Genomic DNA, 17,918 nt, shown 5'->3' on the forward strand with positions numbered 1-17,918 from the left:
GTACTAATCTGTTATAAAGATGAATAAACAAAATGAACAAAATACAACACAATTAAAGTATCACTTGTGACTCCAAGACAAAATCTGAATCACTATCAATCAGTGCAAATAAAGCAATGCCAGAGACCGTTAGACTTTTCTTACTAGCAAAGATTTTAGAAATAAAAAGAGTTGGCATGACGAACTGGTGTGGCAATCTCATATCCTGGGAGTCTTAAGAGATATAAATGGGCAATGTTGTTGGACCATCAAAAGGATAATAGTACTAATTTTGATGGCACTGAGTGTTTTTTCCCTAAATTTGTTTATAAAAATTATACGTGAACTATTTAAAAATTGAAAGTCAGACAAATATTTTAAACAAAATTTGAACTGTGAATCTGGATCAATTTTACATGCCAGAATGCTCAAGTCTCAAAACATCAGAAGCTTAACAAAATATGATTGTATTTGTCACTTATGCAAAGCACAAATTAGGTAGACCAGCTATCTTCCATCTTGTGGCAGTGCCATATAGCACATGTGGCCTTGAAATTTTTGTGGGCAAGGAAGAGAGATAGAGAGAGGCACCTGGCCTTTACCACTATGAACTCTCATAGCTCACTGGCCAGAACCACACAGAAAGTCCCACACAAGCACCTAAAAACAAAAAACAAAAAACAAAAAACAGAAAACAAAACAAAAAAACAGGAGCATGTGAATCTTCAGATACAATGTACCATCTCTCTCACAATTAGTGACTGATTATTTTTACAAATAGGTAGTGAAAGGAAATAATAATGGCAAATTACTATAAAATTATTTCCCCTTTTCTTATCTGAGGAATATTTTCTTAAAGCTTTTCATTTATAGAAATAGAAAATTTTCCAATTTTACACATTAGCAGTTAGCTAATGGATGTGTTTTCCATATGAAACTGTTGAAATAGTGAAAACAAATTATATACAATAGTAACAACTTTCCTCTTCTCAACTTTTACCCATTAAAATCATTTCAATAGGATTTTTTAGAAGTATGTAAATAGCATGAAAGACCAAAAAATAAACTCAATAATAAAAACAAAATAAAAATATGTTTTTTACTTTATATCCAGTCTACATCTTTTTTTCAAAATCCATTAAAGAATGAAATAATGTCTTTTATACCAAGAAGAAAAATGTTTATCAGATTTAAATGCTTTTTTATTCATTAATACTAAAAATCTAGACAAAAATAATACATATCTGAGGCATTCAATGTAATTCCACTTACTATATAACACAAATACCAACACTGCAAAATTTGACCAATCAGTCCTCAAAACCCTTAACTCTTAACTTCCTTGGTAATCAAGGCTATTTCCTCTATTATCTCTACTAATCCTTTCTCTGCATTCTCTCAGGACACCATCCTGAAATAATGGATTGAATAGCTTAGTAAAATAAGAAATTAGAAAATAAGTGGTATTATGTAACTTTATAATGAAAAGAGAGAAATAGTGAGTAGTCTAGTGACTTCCCTAAGAAAAAGGATGCTTTGGGGTTAATCCAAATATAGAGTATGAAAAAAAGAAATGGACACTTAATTGTCACTTTCCTAATAATAAATTCTCCAAGTATTAATCTGTATCTTATCAGACAAAAATATAGCAACAAGTTGATTGTAAGAAAAAGTAAAGCACCATATAGTGAAACTTCTAACACAAACACATGAAAAATATGGATATTCTACAGATTATAACTAAATTTATAATAATGAAAAAATTAGACTATTTAATTTTCAAGTCATACTGGGAAAGTCTCTAAACACAGAACTGTGCCTAAGTAGTTAAGTGCAGTTTTCCTAAACAAATAAAGAAATAATAATAGTGAAACCAGCTCTTTACCTGGATTTTCTACAGAGTATGATGAATGGAGAGGAAATAATATATGAATTTGAATCCACATATTTCCTTAATACTTTTAATAAATCTAATCTTAAAACTCACTTTTTTGCAGACCTTCATATGTAAATTCTCACATTATTGGTTACTATACAATAATGGAAGAAATTCTTTAATGATATAAATCAAAAGTACCAAGGTGGCTCAGGTGGTTAAGCCTCTGACTCTTAATTTTGACTCAGGTCATGATCTCAGCATCGTGAGATCCAACCCCACTGTCAGGCTCTGCATTAGGCATGGAGCCTGCTTAAGATTCTCTCTCTCCGTCTCCCTCTGCCCCTCCCCACCCCTTGTTTGCACTCACACACTTTCTCTCTAAAAACAAAACAAAAAATATAAACCAAAAACTTTGGCTTCAAATGCATCACTTTGTAGGCAATTTTATTGCTCCACCAAAGCCAACATCCATTTTCCTTTATTAAGTTAATAGATCTGCTTTGAGGAAACAAATAAGTGCCCTGCTCCTCTGCTGCTGGCATTGGAGTGGGGCTTCAACACCAGCCAAGGGATGGAGAATGTGGCACAAATCTGACCAAGGACATATTAAACTTCCCTCGCCCAGTTGATTTAGTGATAGATCCATGGCCTAGGATCTGTCAAAAAAAAAAAAAATGTGATTCCATCTCCTTAGATCCAATTTGATCCTCTGAGAGTGGGCCCCAGGATCTTTCTGAAGCAATCATGTAGAGGCAAAATCTTCTCAGTTGGACTTCTGGTTAGAGCTTAAATGGAGTCAACATAGTTCAAAGTAGGCTAAGAGGTAGAAACAAGAGCAGATACATCTGAATCCCTTGGTCAAGCCATGCGTGGAGCCAGACAGCCTCTTTGGTCATTTGATCTGATAGACTATGTTTTGACTTAGGTCAACCTAAATTGATGTTCTATCATTTACAACTCTATTTAAAGTATTCATTATAAAAGATTATGCACTCATAACAATGAATCTGGCATTGTTCAAAGTGGTCTTATAATGTTTCTGAATGAATTGACTCTAGGAACAGTTCAGAAGATCAAATGAAATAAATTTCATTATTTTATAAGCACATCTCATTTCTGGTCCCAAATAGTATTATATGGGTTGACTGCCAAGCACTTTAGGCTCTGGATAATAGTAGGTTGTTAACACACACATGCACACATATACACAGACACACACAAGAAAAAGTCAGCTATCACTTAGAACATTCAGACAACCGTGTTCCAACCTCCAAAACTAATTTTGGAGTTATTCTAAATAAGTCCTGAATGACAGCAGCAAGTTTAGTGAATGCAGAGAGTATCCTTTAATTTTGTATGTGGAATTTTGTATGTGAAGGATAGTAATTATTTTTATATATACTTTATTTAAAAATCTTTTTCAGGGATCCCTGGGTGGCGCAGCGGTTTGGCGCCTGCCTTTGGCCCAGGGCGTGATCCTGGAGACCCGGGATCGAATCCCACGTCGGGCTCCCGGTGCATGGAGCCTGCTTCTCCTTCTGCCTATGTCTCTGCCCCTCTCTCTCTCTCTCTCTCTCTATGACTATCATAAATAAATAAAAATTTAAAAAAATAAAAATAAAAATCTTTTTCAAAAAAATAAGCTCAGGCAAAAGAATATCAATTCACCTGGGAATTCGTTAGCTCTTTCTGGATTAGAATACTTGGATTTTTAAAGGAATTTTCAGGTTTTACTAAATGATTATAAAAAACAAGCTGCTAATAAAGGTCAGATGTCAAATTTTTACAAGAGGAAAATTAGGCAGAGATCAAAGAAAAATGTTGCTGGAGAACAGTTCCATAGCTGGTAAATAAAATTATCCTTTATTATTTATTTATTGAACCTTTATGAATAATCACTAAAACCCAAATAAATAGCTACTCACTGCCCAGATGTTTGAAACTTTGTTGTTAAATAATAATTCATAGAATGATGCCACTCTCATTGTTATAATTCAATTTTTTTAATTACCAGAGAAAATTAACAGAGATAATAAAAGAGAAAATTAAAATAATGCCAGGATAAATACATGCAAGTTTACAATTATTTCCAGGACCAATTATTACAATTGGTCATGATTAAAAACATGTAACATTCTTAGAAAATTTTATTCCAAATATGAATATTCTTTCACTTCAAATATTCGCATACATTACTAAAAATAGAAATGTGTATATATAAATGGGTTAGTTCTATTAATACATATGTTAAACTTCAGAATTTTTACTGTAAATAATCTTTTATAAACTGATCAAGTTCAGATTTTGGATTCCTATTGGCTATGGTGGGCCCTTTCTTTGAATTTTGAAAGTTTTTAAATATGTCCAATGTCATTATGATGTTTAGTATATTTTAGTATTTGATAATTTTATATTTGTTAGATGTCTAATGTAAAAAAAAATGGGATGATTTTTTTATTCACCAAAAGTGAAGGACACAGATAACTAATGCCAGATGCTAATAAAACATCTGCTGAGATGCCATTATTTTTTGGATAAAGAAACAGATACAGAGGAAGGGGAAAAAATGACTCAGTAGTGGAAGGGACAACCCAAGCTCACTTTTGTTTCTTCCTTGTGAACATAGCTTTTTATCATTTAGATAACTACCTGCAATACATATACATAAACTATCAGTACACCCCTGCACATCTAACTCAGAATGAAGGTCAATAAAAGGCAAGCAATTCTTAATATTCTAAGAATAAAGTAAAAATTAAGACTAAATCCTCCAAAAATTCAGAAGTCTTGCCTCGTATGCACACTTAACTATTTACAAATGAAAACAGACGTTGCCACAGCACTCATTCAATTGTACTCACTTGTCTCCAAAAATGTGATTTAAAAAAACATTTACAAATGATAAAAAAAAAAATTAACAATACGGTAGTGCTATCACCAGACAAACATTAGGAAAATATACTGCCTTTTTTAGTTGCTACCTTACAATGCTCTAGAAAATGCTGTTCATGCACTACATCCAAGGACAGTCATACCTTCAAGTCATTAGTGGGATAAAGCCATCCTAGATGAGTGGGAAGAGATGACCCTGGGGAATCTGCACCCACCATGTTCTATGGTACATAAGAGGTATAGAGTTGTACCAAGAATCAAAGTCTTAAAAGCTCTAAACATTCTTTCTTGAAACCAAACTTTCTTTCAATGAAAGATACACATGAAAAATGAACTGTTCAGATACCCTTGCTACAGACAGTTAAAGTGCATGCTATTCAATACGGTTGCTGTACCTGAAAACCAAAGGTAGAGTTTCAACTGTAATTTCAAACTTACAACAAGAACAACAAAATACCACTCACCAATCCGATTACAAATGTTTGGACCTTGTATCCAGTTCACATAGAACCTGGAGCTCCAGAGCATGATGAAGAATTTCTAATAAGTTTATATATGTTGTCAATTTCCAAGAAGAACTATTTGGGGAGAAAATGAGGCTACTATCAATGGGATGAAGGACAATTTAAAAAAAAATCTTTTAAAACAAGCAAACACAAATATAAATAAAACTTTAAAAGGAGAGCAAAGAAGCTTTGTTCTAAGTCAGCAGTTGGGTTTGGTGGGAGTCGAGGGCCAGGCAGGGCAGGTGCCAGGAAGGCTCAGCATCTGTGAAGTCTGGCCAAGGAGGCCCATCCTCTCCACAGACAAGGGACTAAATGACAATCAGGGCATGAGAGAGGCAGGACAGGGACAGTGTGTAGAGGCTAGTGCAGCAGCAGAGGGACAAAGGCCGAATCATGGTTTGAGTTTCTTCCCTGTTGTGTGTCTGGGGACAGGCTTGTGGGCAGAAAGGAGGTGTCCCTCTGTAGTGAAGTCCACCCTCTCACCATCTCCAAAGTGTCTTCCCAGAACCATGAGGTCGTCCTCCTGCACAGACTCTGGTAGAAACTGATTTTCTGTTGTGGAGTGCGTTGAGCCTTATTAAATATACAGTCAAATTATGGGTAAGGTAATCAAAACCACAACGATTCAGGATTTCAGAATTAGGTCCAAATATTTACTCTACATCAATACATAAATACAGAACAAACTCATTAAAATAAAGTTAACTCAAAGACTGAGTTAAAAAGAAATGTTAGTATTTGTTAAGTACAAAAGGTTGCCAAAAATCCCCAGGAAAAGTCTTCACAGAAAGAAAGCTGAATGGGTTTTCCATGGGCAGAAGGTGTAAATGAGATCGAGGAAAACACTGTATGATAGCGAGGGGGCACAATGTTCAGTAAAGCTTTCTGCATAAATATTTATGTAGCAGAGAACAGCAATGTTAAGTCCAAAATCACACATTTCAGGAACTATAGCAAATTGGAATTCTATTCCCTGGGAAAGCAAGAACACAAACTTAATAATATAAGTAAGGGATCAAAAGAGCACAATTTATAAGATTAAATTAATGGATAGTTGAAAACTTTATACATTAAAGTTTATTGGATATGGCTAAAACTACACTCATAGGAAAATTCATAGTCTAAAATTATTACACAAATAAATAGGATTTTTTTTTCTTTAACTGTGCGTACCATGTAGTGTTAAGTTTTGGAGGTTATTTTTTCTTTTTTTTTTTAAGAGCAACAACATTAAAGCAAGGAAATCAGAACAATTGGGGAAATCGAAAAGGCAAGAAAACATGAAAGAGACAAAAAAAAATCCTGTGGTAAATGGATCAACCACGAGCTGAGAATAATTATTTTTGAAAAAGATAAAGCACTACTCAAAGCACAAAAATCACAACAGTAAAGGAGAATATAATTATAGCTACAAAACAATTTTTAATATGTGTGTATATTTTATAAAAATTAATTTAAAATTTCTGTGAAACATAACTTATGGGAAAATAACCAAAATTGCTCCAAGAGATACTAGAAACTCAAAACAAAACAGAAATAATGTGAAGCATTAAAAGGAGTTCAGTTACACATTTTTCTTCAAAGAATAAAGTCCAGATGATTTCATATAAAAATCATTTGGAACTTCCAACAGTGAAATTATTTCAATGTTAATTTGTCTATTTCAAACCGTTGGAAAAAAGGAAAACTTTTGATAGTTCTTTAAACTAATCCAGCTGCCATTGATCTCAGAAAATTTCAAGTCAATAGAATACTGCAACCAATCTCACGTAGATTACTTAGGAAAAATATGAATAAAATATAATGAAATTTAACATTATTAACATTAATTTAAAAATGAAGACATCATGACCAAATGACCTAGGTTCATTCAAGGATGCTTTATTTTTAGAAAATTGATTAATATGCTTTTATTATGAGATCAAAAAGAAATGCAATATAACAAAAGATTCTATAAGGCTTCAAGAAAATTCTTACACAGCAATAACTAGAAAAAACAATCAAAATTAAATTAGAATGACAGTTCTATAAACTTTCTCTCTGTCTTTCTCACAAACTGTCTCTCACACACAATCACATATTTATATTTGCTGATAAAGAAAATGAATATATTAATATTAACATATCTAACATATATGTATATATATATGTTAATATATCTACACATATACACATCCAGGTATATACATATATATATACACATACCTGGAACCTCAGAGAATTAACCAAAAACATTAGAAAAGTTAGAGCAAGTAGAAAAGCAACAAGATCTAAAATTTAATTGCAATTATTTTCAGTAAACCAGGAATAACCAGTTAGAAAAGTTATTAAACCCCCCAAAAGGCATTGAAATAAATGAAAACATCTCAAGTAAGTACTGTTAGCATTGTACCGATGTTTATTCACCTATAAATATAGACAATCAGTGGGATCTCAAATATGTACCACTACTTTATTTTTTAACTTTCTCTCAGATACTTGGATGAGCAACATTACCTAGTGGATATTCCTACAAATGGGTAGGTCAGAGAGTATATTGGACCAAAATTTAGAAAGCACAGTTTGTCCATATCAACCGAAATATCACCCATCACAAGCACTTTCAACACATGGATTCTATTACAAATGTATCTTATTGATAACATTCTCAATGTGTGGTGTCATCTATGAATATTCATTTATTTCTATTATAGTTTATAATAGCAAGGTGATTAAAAACCACCTGGTATCCTTCAGAAAGAGACTTTAATAATATGTGATGTGGACCACTGAAAATAGGGTCACAGAGAGAAAATTAGTGAAGCCTCTGCTCAAGAAGGACACACAAATGTGTGTGTATTATTTCACAGTTTTATGTTCATTTTGTTATTTTTTACCTACACATATATCATCCAGTGTTTGTGTATGTGTGTTTAAAAAGAATAAAATGGGTCTGTTTGTGCTGAAATGGAAAATTCTTCCAAATACAGTTAATTCGCAAAGTAAACACTTTTTATAAATTTAAAAGGATACATAGATGATAGAGACAGATGATAGTAAGCGGGTAGATAGATAGACTGGTAGATAGAGCAATGTGGAGGAAGAAGATACAAGCAGGCAACAATCATCCCTGGGGAGAGACCCCAGAATGGGAAATGGGACTTTTACTTTGTTTGACACTTCTACTTTTCAAACTAGCTACTCCTGTTGTTTTATTTAATTCTTTTTAATCACAATAGCCCTAATTTCCTTTTTTTTTTTCCTTTTTCAGACTTCTTTCTCTTAAAACACATTCATATGATTTTAAACACTATCATTTAAAAAGAATCAGTGTGCTGGGTTATTATAATGCTGCATGTTGGGATCCCTGGGTGGCGCAGCGGTTTGGTGCCTGCTTTTGGCCCAGGGCGCGATCCTGGAGACCCGGGATCGAATCCCACATCGGGCTCCCGGTGCATGGAGCCTGCTTCTCCCTCTGCCTGTGTCTCTGCCTTTCTCTCTTTCTCTCTGTGTGACTATCATAAATAAATAAAAATTAAAAAAAATTAATAAAAAAATAATAAAAAAATAATGCTGCATGACATTTCTTATGTCAAATCTAGACAACAAATTTTAGGCTTAAAGTGATGTAATCTTTATTAAAGCAACATGCCTTAGAGCTTAGGGAATCCTTAGAATATTTGTATTCATTAATTCAAAAACTATTTCCCAGGTTCCTTTTAGGAGTTATAGAGAACGCTGGTTCCAGCAAACAAGGAGTGATAACACGCACTTCTGGTAAGAGCTCAATGTGCAGGGGAGGGGAGGGGGCAGGTACCATGCAGCTGGAGGAGCATTAATGCATTATAGACCATGTGTTCTCAGAAGACAGACCCTATTATATGTCCCAAAAAAGCAGAACATTCTCCCACTATGGTGATGGAAGTACCTGGGCTCTCTAACCTGGGATTCCCATTGACCCAGGAACCCTGTCACTCCCCAGCTTGGCTACTGCAGCTCAGCCATGCATGTTGAGCTTGAGTTTCTGTTGCCTTAGTTTTCTTTCTTATTCTATTATCTTCTCCCATGGTCATTTATTTTACTGTCTTGTAACACTAGTTTTTCTTTTTATTATTTTTATTCTAAATAAATGATATATACACAGCAAAAAACTCAAGAGGCATGTATGAAGTAGCTGATAGTGGTTACCCAGTACTCATTTTTCTCTTTTTTCTCCCACTGTATTGTTAAAGGTAGAGATTTTTCTCAATGAATATTTTGCCTATCTTTTGGAGCAGAATTATCAGTAAGATTTAAGCTGTGGCTGTAGAGCAAGGCATCCAGGAAAGCTCCTTGGGCTATGGCATTGAAGTGGTAGGCACTGGTCTTTCTTTCCTCCTCCTTCAAGCCTCAGCATGAGAGGGAGTTCTAGCATCTATCCTGTGGACCATGAGGTGACTTGGAAGATGAAAGTCCACACTGGTAACACAGGCAGCAGTGGTGCAGCCATCTGGTCCACCGACTGTTTCACAGGCCTGTGGTTAGCCCTGGGCAGCCTCCTTCCAGACCTCATGCCGTCTGAAGACCGTGGTCCCTTCCCTTCCTTCCAAGGCAAACACACACATGTGTGTACATGTGTATTTGTGCATGTGCACTTCTGTGTATGTGGATCTGTGGATTCAGAGAAAGAAGAGCAAGGATAAAAATCTAACACATTTATTTTAGTAACTTACCCCACATTGTTTCCCAAAAGGATAGCAGTTGCCATTGAGATATTAGAGAGGAAGAACTAAGATAATCAATCATTTCGTTTAGGCTTTAAAAACAAACTGTGAAATTGCTTTGATGATAGTTGCTAGAGAGTTTTGGAAACCAGCACAATTTTCTATGAAAATTCCATAAGATTTTGTTGATCAGAGAAGCATTGGAGAATGCATTCACAAACTAAGAATTTCACATTTCATAGCTATTCTTAAATCACAGCCCTTTTGCCTTTTTTGATATGTGAGCAGACAGGGTTGCAGTGATCTGCAACCCCATGCACCGGAGTGCAGCTGCCTTAGGATTCCTGAGGACAGATGTAAATGCCACACAGCAGCAGTTCTTGAGTAAGTAAGCAAGGTAGTCCCAGTGTGGCTCAAAATGGTACCACACAACCGCATTCCACCTCATAAAAAGCAATCATCTTAAAGGATACAATCATATTGTGGGTAACCCAGATGAAAAACGCAATTTTGTCACAGGAGGAAGAGAAAGAGAAAATCCTAGAAAAGAAGACAGTAGTTGAGTTGAAAATCAAAAACTGCTGCTTCCCAAGTTATATAGTAGCTACCTACTGCCTCCATAACCAATTTTATAAAGTGCCTGTGGATCACAGCCTCCCCTCCTGGGCACATCTGTGAGTGCACATTTTATCAGTCACAATGGTACCATGCTGATACATGAGCCAGCAACCATGAAGGAATTGGAGATGGAGTATTTTCCAACAGAAGAAACTTGTCCTTAAATGGTTTACACGCATGTGCCTTCAATTCTTTATCTCAAGTTTTAGGTGCTAAAATTTTGTAATTAAACCCATTGATTCCAAGTGATATTCCAAGTAATATCAATTGCTCTACAAAAGTATTTTATCTTAACCATTTTCCACTTATGAGATGGAGAAAATAGGAAAGGGTTCACATAGTAAAAGAAAACAGGAATAATGAAAAGTTTAGAGAAATTCCTACAAATCAAGTAAAACTCCAGGAAGCTGCCACTGTCACAGTGCTGAGACAAAGCAGCGCAGAGACCATGTTAATGCCAGAGCATGCTTTCATCTACCTAGCAACCACTGAGTCAGGGAGGATAAAACCTTACCAGGAAACCCTGCCAGATCTATGAATTTGTCCATGTCTTTTCAGCTTTCAAATTTATCGATGTAATTACACACAATATCATCTTAAGAGCTTTTTCATGTTGATGCCATCTGTAATTACATCCTCTGTGGATTTCTGATATTGAGATTTTGGGTCTTGTCTCATTTATCCTTGCTACACACTCCATGTGCTTTTAAAAATAATACATATTCTTAATTTTTGTGTAAATGGTAAATTTGTAAATATATTTCTGTAGATGATAGATATATGATACAGTTTGTTCATTCATGTGTTCAAATACTCTTTATCCCTGATTATTTTTAGCCAACTATTTTATGTCTATTCACACATCAGTCCATTAGTTCCTTTTACTTACCTTAGACAATAAAAGAGTTTCTTAGAAACATCAGGTATTTTCCAAAAGTAACAAGAAATCTGACCAGCTGGCTCAGTCAGAAACCCGGTACCATCTAGGTAAAATCTAGTATGTATACTACCAGATGCCTGGGAATGTTTGATTTAGAATAATCCGTAATGGAGACGGTTGTCTTCAGTGTAAAAACTACCACTGCAATATTTTACATTGATACTTGGGAATTCTCATCAATTATTGACCCTTAAAACTACACTAACCTTTGGTTGCTCACGTCAACATTTAGCACGGTTGGTTTAAGTGTATAACATTTTTGAAATCTTTTCACAAAAACAGGTACTCCTTGGCAATTCTAGATAAATATAGCATGATAGACCAGCAAATCTGAGTGCATTCTGATTTCTACTGGAGCATGGAGAAATACTTTCCAACGATGACCTCCAAGACAGAAATCTCAGAGAAAAAGCCTAATAGATTTGATGACACAAAGAATTTTAGGACCTGTATGGGTGTGTAAAAGCAAACACAGGCAAGGATGAAAAGTTAAGTGGCAATTTGAAAAATATATATATTTACAACCATGTCACAAAAAAGACTACAATTCTTCCTACTTAGAGAAGGTGTTATTAATAGAAAAAAAAAGTGGAAGCATACAGAACAAGACACTAAAAAAGATACACAAAGGCTGAGTAAGCACATAGGTGTAAAAAAAAGTAACCAAAGATGTGGAAATTAATAATGAGAAAATCTTTTACTAAAATATTTTTATCAATGGAAACACCTAACATTCATTAGACTAAGTGAAAATTGGCACCTACACACACTGCGTGTGGTGTCATTTGGGACAAGCTTTGTGGAGGACAGCTTAGGCGTGTGCATCCCACTGGATGCTTTTTGCAAGTAAGAGTTCTATCTCGAGCTGATGTAGAATGTCCACCACAACAATGTATTTACTGCATCTCAAGAACGGAGTGGACAGCCACAAATGGTGTTGACGTCCATCCTCACAAAGCCCTATGGAGTACTATCCCCATTTTCATGTGAAGGAACTCGAGGCTCAGAGCACTTGTGAAACGTGTCCCAGGTCTCACAGCCATCTGCATAGTCAACAGAGCAGAGGTTAAAACCCAGAGATCCCACAAACCGTGTGCCTAAACACTACACATTAGTGCCTTCTTCGAGGATGTTTACTGCATTCCTATGTGAATAGCAAAAGGGTGAAAAGAGGGATGAGGGGAAATGAAAACAATGCTGAGAGCAACAAAACACTTACTAAAGATTTCTCAAGGAATTTGTGCAATTTTACAATATGTGCACATTACAACGATGACTACACTGTATTCATTAATCAGAAACACTGTTCCTAGTGTGCATGGAACAATGAACCCAATTCTTATACATGGCCAAGTACATGCACAATAATGTTTGAAACTGTATAGTATACGGGAGAGGATTTTATGTTTCTTCCCATCCTGAATATTATATCTTTCCAAAGAAGATATATTTCATATAAAATAAAGAAATGATGAAAGTTTAAAAAGGAACAAAATATTGAACCATGGAACCCAAGTTGTGGAATCAGAGTCCCTGGAATTTTCAGGCCATCTAAAAGCCACCTTGACCTTTGTGAACTTGCCTATTTAGGGACTAGAGCTCCAATGTCACGAATGAATTTTAATTGTACTTCCCCCAAAATCTGGTTGGCAGATTCAGAAGAAAATGCTTCACAGCTTTTAGTTTTTCTTTCTAACAATGCTTCTGAATTTAAATACCTGCCCAGTTACCTTTCATTTAGGAGAACATAGTTTAAAATACAGGGAACAGGTACACTTAAATTGAGAAACATTTACGCTAACTCAGTGAGCAAAAATACCCTGACCAGTTCATGTTATGTGTCCATGCCACAGAGCAGGGAAAGTAGTAACTGCAAAAGCCCAAACCTAGCTGCCCTCTCCCATGTTCTCCAAACATTTTTTGCCTTTGCCACTGTGAACTTTTAACAACCACACTGAGAAGGGAAAGAACAGGTCACTAAGGCCCTTTGTGTGTGTCTGTTCCTTGGGAAAGGAGTCCACGACAGGCAAGTGAAGGTAGTGATTTACTGTCCATTAAAAGGTGCTAATAAGCAGGAAGAAGAAAAGCCTCTGCCCAGCGCCTGCCCTGGCCCCTCCACCCTGGCTCTCGTTTTGTGTAGGTGCTGGGAGCTAATGAACCTTCTTATATTGCCAGTCATAAAAAGGGCCAATGGCTCTCCATGCAATAATGGACTCGACACCTCGAAACCTGCCTAACGGGCTTCATAAGGAACTATGAAAAAATCAATTGCATCATTGAGGTTAGTCTCACATAGCTTTGCAGCAAAATCACCTAGTACAGGTCAATCCACTGCTATTTCACAAAAATTAAAAAATGGCTTTGGAATTGTGTGCTCTCCTCAATTTTAAAGAGGAAAAAAAAATACATTTCCAGCTCGGTCTGTCACAGTTGTCTATATACTCCAGCTCAAAAACAACAGAAAAAGAGCAGGAGCACAGAAATGAATGAGGAGCTTGAATGATTGTTTTGTTCCTAACCTTATAAAACAATACAACTTTATATCTGCATGGCATTTTCAAGTTCATTGATCATTTTGTAACAGCTTTGTGAGGTAAGCATTGCCATCTCTGCTTTACACACAAAGCCCCAAATCAGTCGGGGCAGAACCTAGATTTAAACTCAGATCCTGCTACTTTCAACTGCAGTGAGTTGTTTGTGTCTTTTCTTCCTATTTTTTTCTCCTCCCATTTCAAGCAGATGGTCAGACAATATGCTCCTTTGTCTCTCCAAATGCTTATGGCAGGCAGAAAAGATTAACTGCTTAAAATTAAGCCTGCCTTCCTTCTTTCCTTCTTTCCTTCTTTCCTTCTTTCCTTCCTTCCTTCCTTCCTTCCTTCCTTCCTTCCTTCCTTCCTTCCTTCCTTCCTTCCTTCCCTCTTTCCTTCTTTCCTTCCCCTCTTCAATCTTTTTCTTTCTTTCTTTATGGGGGGGGGGGTAAAATTCAGATCCCTTAAAGAGATGATTCTGTATATCTTTGATAGAAGAGGTCAGGAACTCCTTTCAAGCAAGAGGACGAAAAAGTAAGAGAATTTTCTGAGACCAGGAGAGCAGGATGTAAGAGAATGCTAGCAGTTTGGATAAGAGTGTTTCAGTTAGAGAGAAGAGTCAGCAAATAGTGTTATAGATATAGAGAAAACAAGCAAACAGAAACCCAAAGGGAAAGGAGCAACTCTTTGAGGCAATGGAATTGAGACTGAATACTGGTCCCCCAAACGCTATAAGCATTCTCATCCCCAGAACCTGAAAATGTGCCATTCTCAAATGTGAGGTGGTGAAAAGGTCTCACAGTGGTGATTAAACTAATGGACTCATTACCCTCTATTACCTGGCTGTACCCTAAACATAACCACGTATCCTTACAAGAGGGAGGCAGAAGGGATTGGGGTATAGGTGAGTGATAGGGTGATGGAAAGAAGAGGTGAGAGTTATGTGAGGGAGAGTCCATCCACAAGCAAGGAATAAAGTGGGAAAAGCTCTGACACCTCTAGAATGAACACAGCCTTGCCAACACCTTGATTTTAGGCTGCGAGCTTCAGAACTCTAAGAGAATAGGGGGATCCCTGGTGGCTCAGCGGTTTAGCACCTGCCTTTGGCCCAGGGCATGATCCTGGAGTCCCGGGATCGAGTCCCACATCGGGCTCCCTGCGTAAAGCCTGCTTCTCCCTCTGCCTGTGTCTCTGCCTCTCTCTCTCTCTCTCTGCGTATCTCTCATGAATAAATAAATAAAATCTTTAAAAAAAAGAATAAAGGTGGTTTTGTGTTATAGGTGCAATGTTCCGATTAAGTCTTAATGGTAGGCAAGTTAATGTTGGGTCTGCAGGTGTGATTCTGATAAGCACAGTATCGTGCAGTTTCAGTGGTGGGCCTACCAATGCATCCCCCATCACAAAGCATAGAGCTTTTGTTTTTCTCTTTCCCTCATCATCGGTAGGATTTCCATCAGTGACCTTGGTCAACAGCTTCAAGGCCTTCCCCTTGCAGATTAGAGGTTTTGTCCCTTGAGAAGAAGGGGAGAACAGGTATGAGCAGAATGTCTATGAAGATTGCCATTCCCTTCCCCAGGAAGCACCACAGGGTAATGTTCCCAGGATTCTCCATGACATCCCCCTCAGGTTGTAGTGCTTGACGAGGTTTCTGAAGAAGAGCCTATGAAAGTGTGTCAACACTCCTATATCTGTGACCTGAAGGATTTTCACATTCTCTGACTAGCCCAGACTCAGCTCCTGGAAATTCATTAAGAATTATTGATGGACTTCTTTCTTCGATGTCTGTCCAGGTAAGCAAATATTTGGGGTCCGTTTCTCCCTGTAGACACCTGTCTCTCTTCAGGTTTGAAGTTCGTTTTCTCAGTGACTTCAGATCTCTGATGAATTCAAGATAAGTTTCAATTTGTGGTTATCTAGTTATTGTTGTGTGGGTGAGAACAATATTCTTGCTACTTGCACTTAAATAGATAAGGACTATCCCACTAGCAAAGGTCATTGCCCCTCCCGCCACATATACATATTTGCTGTTGTATTTACTTGTCAATATCAAGTACATGTCCGACAAAATGTTGCCAAAATATTTTTGTTATAAATTGTGTCATGTTAAATCAAAAAATTGTCCCATTTTTCAAAAATAATTCATTGGGCAGAAAAAGAAAGGGTAGATTTTTAAAAGAATTTTGGATTGTCTATCTGATTCATCTACCCTACAGATTCAACAAAGAGCAGAATCCATTTTAAGACATTTAGACTATTGAATAACTACTCATTTGATGCCAACAGTCATTAATGCTGCTTATATCTGATACTGACTAAAAATTGTCACCTTATTCTGAACATTGTATAAGAGGAAATTGTTTTTTTCTTTAATGGAGTTTATATCTCCAAATGATACCCTGAAAGCCAGGACAAAGGGATTTATCTCCAATTATGAAGTAAGAGATTCTTGACACTTGGGAAGGCTAGGCCAGTGGTTTTCTGCTCTAAATAATTTTTGCATGTCAATTATTATTAACAAATACTCAACTCTCCACTGAACTTATAACCACCAAAGCTATTTTGAGAAAAAGGTACTCCATACCTCTCAAAAATAAAGAAGCAAAAGACTTTTCAGACAATGACCCAATTTCTCAATCTATAAAACTCTTCATGTGAGGTTATTTGCATATGAACAATGATATTTAGTAAACAAAACCAATATTCTTTTGGTCACTATTTGTTCCTTTTGGAGAACACAGAATCTCATTTTAGAAACCAACTGGTAATGTTAATATCAACAGGAAAACAAATTGATGTCATCTCAAATAATTGCATTAATTACAAAGTATATCTTACTGTATGTGACCTAGCACAAGATTTACTTTGTGAGTTAGGTGCAATGTAAAGTTCAATAAATTAGAGTTTCAGCAAATAGGGTCTTTAATTCTGGATCTGTCACTGCCTTGCTGTGACAATGAGCAGTACTCTGTATACTTTAAGCCTTATTTTGACTCGAGACAAAATTTTAAGTAGGTCAAATTAATGATACTCACACCTTATGCTAAATATTCTGCTGCAAATATGGCAATTGTTGAAAATGATGAAAACAGAATTTCTGCCAGCAACTATTGGGGAACAGTGAGTGTCGGCAAGTAAATAAGACTATGTGGAAAATATGAAATGAGGTTAAAAATACATAAGAATAAAATCTCCATTTAATAAATGATGTCATTTATTTTGACATACTCAAACAGCAACATTCGTGAAATAGAATGCAGTGATGCATTCATGCCTGTATCCCCCAAATTCTTTTATTTTTTTGTATAGTTTTTATTGGAGTTTGATTTGCCAACATATAGTATAACACTCAGTGCTCATCCCATCAAGTGGCCCTCTCAGTGCCCATCACCCAGTCACCCCATACCCCCGCCCGCCTCCCCTTCCACTACCCCTTGTTCGTTTCCCAGAGTTAGGAGTCTTTCATGTTGTGTCACTCTCTCTGATTTTGCCCACTTATTTTCTCTCCCTTCCCCTATAATCCCTTTCACTATTTTTTATATTCCTCAAATGGATGAAACCATATAATGTTTGTCCTTCTCCAAATGACTTACATCACTCAGCATAATACCCTCCAGTTCCATCCACGTCGAAGCAAATGGTGGATATTTGTCATTTCTAATGGCTGAGTAATATTCCATTGTATACATAGACCACATCTTCTTGATCCATTCATCTTTCGATGGACACCAAGGCTCCTTCCACAGTTTGGCTATTGTGGACATTGCTGCTATAAACATTGGGGTGTAGGTGCTCTGGAGTTTCACTGTATCTGTATCTTTGGGGTAAATCCCCAGCAGTGCAATTGCTGGGTCATAGGGCAGGTCTATTTTTAACTCTTTGAGGAACCTTCACACA

This window comes from Canis lupus, chromosome 1 (assembly GCF_003254725.2).
Source record: "Canis lupus dingo isolate Sandy chromosome 1, ASM325472v2, whole genome shotgun sequence".
NCBI lineage: Eukaryota > Metazoa > Chordata > Mammalia > Carnivora > Canidae > Canis > Canis lupus.